The 4,825-nt window shown below is 32.5% G+C and overlaps 1 pseudogene; it reads left to right on the top strand.

Moving 5' to 3' along the window:
- Positions 1-3,512: 3,512 nt before the first annotated feature.
- On the top strand, positions 3,513-4,162 carry LOC146723540 (uncharacterized; annotated as a pseudogene).
- The last annotated feature ends 663 nt before the right edge of the window (positions 4,163-4,825 follow it).

Below are 4,825 nucleotides of genomic sequence, written 5' to 3'. Positions count from 1 at the left end.
TTCGGAGTTAACTTGGGGAAAATATGATACAATTGGAATATTATATTATTTCTTTCATCATCGCATGTAAAACAGAGATCACACATAATAATAATTTAAAATATAGAAAATACACTTATACAATGTTTCTGCCATAACCATATCAGAAATAGCAGTACATATGTTAATTTTTGACGGATCTCTGCAATCACACATGATCGTAGATAAACTCCATTTATGATATGATTAATATTTCTCTAATGTGATATATTATTTTATATTACATTTTAATTTATTTTTGTTAATATATTGTGCTGACACGTCATGCTTTACTTATATCATTTCAATGCCGGCAAAATCAGTTTTAATTTTTACAGCATTCTACCATCATATTATGATACAGATCCTGCTTCATTTCTGCTGTTTTTCTGCAGCTATTATTTGAAACGGCAGACCATGCTAACCTATTGCCAAAATTTATACCAGCATAGTATATGGTATGTAGTGCACAGTTTGCAAAGCATGCTATTGGCAGGCTTGGCTATCTGGGTATTTATTAGTATAAGTATTTTTAGACATCTTTTAGATATCTCCTGGATATCTTTTAGAAATATCTTGAAGATTTCTTTAATGAGATATCTTTTAGATTTCTACAAGATTTCGATGTTTACTGGGTTATATCAGTTGTGGACAGGTATAGAAATAATGCTTTCATTTTTCATGGATTTTTTGATACATAAAATCTCAACAGTCTCACTATTTTCATCAACTCTCCTGCCTTTCCATAAAAATAAATCATAGATTATGTGTATCGCTATTTGCCGTGCGGCAAACCGCAGAAATATTTCTATTGTGTAAAATAAAACTTTTTAAAACTTTTTTAGTCTGTTGCTGAGTTTTGGAAGGACCTTCCATCGCATATTCTCATCCCAATTTAAAAAGGATACTGTTTGCAGAAGGATATATAATCTAGGAAAACTGCATATACGATATGTAATACAACTATAAGTAATTATGAAACCATTTATAGTCAAACATTCTATTTCACGTAAACGTTTACACAATGTATCTTTAAGACAAAAGAAAAATATCATTTCTGAAATTAGAAATAATTTACATAAAAATTGTTCACAAAATTGTATGAGATAGTCAAATACGGTTAGTAATATTCAAGATGATATACCAGGTCCATCGCCATACAGAATGTAGTTCTTTTACAGCCAATCTTGAAAACAATATTTATAGTAATAATAATAATATAAATACTCAGGAAAACAGCTTTGCTTATAATAGTCTTTTCTCTGATAGTGATGCTTCTTTGTCTTTTAGTACTTCTTCCATTGAATCATCATTCCAGGAAAAATTGGCATCTTGTTTGTAGACAATCATTTGACTCATGTTCAAGGTAATAGTATTCTATCCCTTTTACAAAGCCATTCTTGCTTTCGTGATTTGCCCAAGAACGTTAGAACTCTTCTAAATACTCCACGAGTTAAAATTATTGTTTCGAAAATAGAACCAGGGGAATATATTCATTTTGATGTGGAAACAAGTATTATTGAAGTACTTTCGCGTTTTTCTTTTGATTCTCTTCCTAGTCAAATAGATATTCATTTCCATACTGATGGGTGCAATTTAGACAAATCAGGAAGTGTGCATTTTTGGCCAATTCAATGCAGACTTAGTAATATAAGGCATGTAAAGCCAATAATAGTAGGAATATATAAAGGCACTGCAAAACCATACAATCCAAATTTATTTTTTGAGAAATTTATTGTAGATATTAAAAGAATATTGGCAAATGAAGGGATTAATTATTAAAGGAAACAAATTACCTATACATCTTAGGTGTTTTATAGCTGATGCACCAGCTCCCCACACAACACATGTACGTCCTTTGGACGTCCAATATATGTCCTCACATGTCCCCCATTCGTGGGACGTCCAAAGTACGTTATTCGGACGTCCGATATATGTCCTCACATGTCCCCATTTGTGGGACGTCCAAAGTACGTTAGTCGGACGTCCTGTTAAAATTTCAACTGCGATGGACAGTTGTAGGACTTTAAAAGACATATTCCGGACATCTTACAATATATCGAGTATATGTATACCCTGTAGTTGAAAACTTAATTTTTATCGATAACATTCGTTTAATACATATAAATTTTGGTTGTGTCTTTTTATATCCAAAATAAGACGTTTATTTTATGTCCTGTAGACATCCTCCGTTTAGTTCTGTGAGGACGTCTGAGCTGAAGATTCTAATTCTATTATTATTATTAATTATAATTTTCTTACAATAATTTTTATTTTTTACAATTTTTTTTAGAGTGACTTTTAATCCTGATAATTTTAGGCGCTAGTGCGCAATGCGCTGCGCATGTCCTGGTCGGCCGGGTTTTCACGTGTCACAACATGTTTCGTGCTCGTGCTCTCGTGTGCCGCTCGTATCTCTCATACCTCGTGTATTGAACAAAGAGATATTTATTGCAGAGAATATATAGAAAAGTCTTAGTGAAAATATCAATAATACCGGATTCTGTGTAAGTCAGTGACGCACCGCCAAAATACTACTTGAATGACAACAATCATAACCTCAGATTTTACAGTTTGTGTTGATTAAAAACTTTCTATGATAAAATTTTCCTAGATGTAAAATTGAACTATATAACGTACTCTAGAATTCTGAAAACAGTAATGCATGGGTTATTTTCATATTTTACTACTCTAGAAATGATAAAGGAATTTAAATTGACAAAAAACACTGAAAGTTTATAAAATTTACACATAATTGGTACGTTAACTTTGAACACTTTAATTGGAGTTTTTATTTTAATTTTTTTTATACTAAGTAAACTGCGTGAACATATAAAAAATAGCTAACGTCAGTAATATATTATTTTGTTTTGTTACACTAACATAAATTTTATAAATAAACATATTGATAATTTTGATGAGCTACTGGTTATAATGCTAAAAGTAGTATACTTAAGATAATATTGCAAAAATTATATACATGTATTTTATTGATTTAAATAATTCTAACTATCTAAATATATAATATATGGTCTTAATAGTTTTCAATGAGCATTATTGAAACATTTGTTGCGTTCAGCAGAAAAGCAGCTCATGCGGCGACTGTTGATTTCTTTAATGTGATTATTTCTCTTTAGCTCTCGTTGGATCTAACATAGAAACTAATCACATTAAAGAATTAATAAGCACTCATTGGCCGGTATTCATAGTCAGATCTTATATTTAAGATCGTCTTAAGATCTCGTTTAACCAATCAAATAGCCGTATAACGTCATTTGATTGGTTGAACGAGATCTTAAGACGATCTTAAATATAAGATCTGACTATGAATACTGGCCATTGTGCTCTTTTTCTGTTGAATGCAGTCATTATATCAACATAATTACATACTTTGGATGTCCGTAGTAAGCACTAAGGATATCCGCTGGACGTCCCATTTATAGCCTATGGATGTTGTTAGGCGGAACATAGGACATCCTTAATACATCCACAGGATGTACACGGGACGTCCATCGGATGTCCTTGGTGCTCGCTTCGGACATCCAAATTATGTTGTAATTACGTCCATGTGTTATGTGGGTCGTGCTTTTATTCTTAATCATAAAAGTCACGTATCTTGTCAACCATGTTCTAAATGTAAAATTTCTGGAATACGATGTAAAGGGCGTTACATTTTCTGTGGTATTGATCATTCCTTGCGGACTAATGAGGACTATGTAAGAGGTTTAGATAAAGATCATCATAAAGATGGTACAAGTCCACTATCAATGTTACCTATAGGAATGGTTTCGCAAGTGCCTTTTGAATATATGCATTTGGTTTTGTCTTGGGAATTATGAAAAAATTGTTATTCTGCTTGAGTATGCGGGAAGTACTCACAGTTTTCAAAGTTATCTACAAGATCTATCTCAATTATATCTTCACGGTTAGAAACATTTGCAGCATATTGTCCATTCCGATTTGCAAGGCGTCCCAATATCACTTAATATGTGCACAAAATTTAAAGCCCACGGAATTTCGTCAATTTCTTCTGTATACAGGTCCAGTAGTAATCTATGGTATTTTTGATAAACATATGTACATGCATTTTTTATTTCTTACATTGCTGCCATGTAGGATTTTAGTTTCTCCATCATTGTCATAAGATCTTACTTTAAATTTTGTCAGATCTTGCATTAATAAAAATTTGTGGATAGATGCCGTCACTTTTTATAGTTCCAACCCAGGCAGCTCAAGAGTGAGTCAAAATGCACGTTTCGTTAATAAGCTTTTCGGCAAAGTTGCTTTAACTTTTAATCAACAATTTCTGGCAAACATTTGCCTTGCTTCGTCTTGTCTAAATATTTCGAACAAATTAACGGCAAAACTTTTCGTTATATGATGCTGCAATTAACAGAGAAAAGTTTGTTCGTAAATTTTACTTATAGAAGAGAGCAAATGATGGTATCATGGTGAAATACAAACTTTACGTCAATAATAGCAAATCTTGTGATACACGATATAAAGCAAATTTGTGACAAAAACAGAGCAAATCTTGCCATGCACGGTATAACAAACAATTTACGAAAAAATAGAGCAAAGTTAACTCTGATACGATAAGACGCAATATTCATGCAAATAACAGAGCAAACCTTGCTGTGCATGGCGTGATAGCAAATTTGTGGCAAAAATAGAGCAAAGATTTGTTCTGGCATGATGAGACGCAAAATTTACGCAAATAACAGAGCAAACCTTGCCGTGCATGGCGTAGTCATGTGTCACATACGTTTGCGCGCTTTTAATGCGCGCTACTACGTTTGCGCGAATT

This window comes from Nylanderia fulva, unplaced genomic scaffold (assembly GCF_048542155.1).
Source record: "Nylanderia fulva isolate GAGA-0341 unplaced genomic scaffold, ASM4854215v1 Scaffold1882, whole genome shotgun sequence".
NCBI classification, from domain to species: Eukaryota; Metazoa; Arthropoda; class Insecta; order Hymenoptera; family Formicidae; genus Nylanderia; species Nylanderia fulva.
Note: the sequence above shows the minus strand (reverse complement) of the source record. Positions and strands in the feature narration are given on the sequence as shown.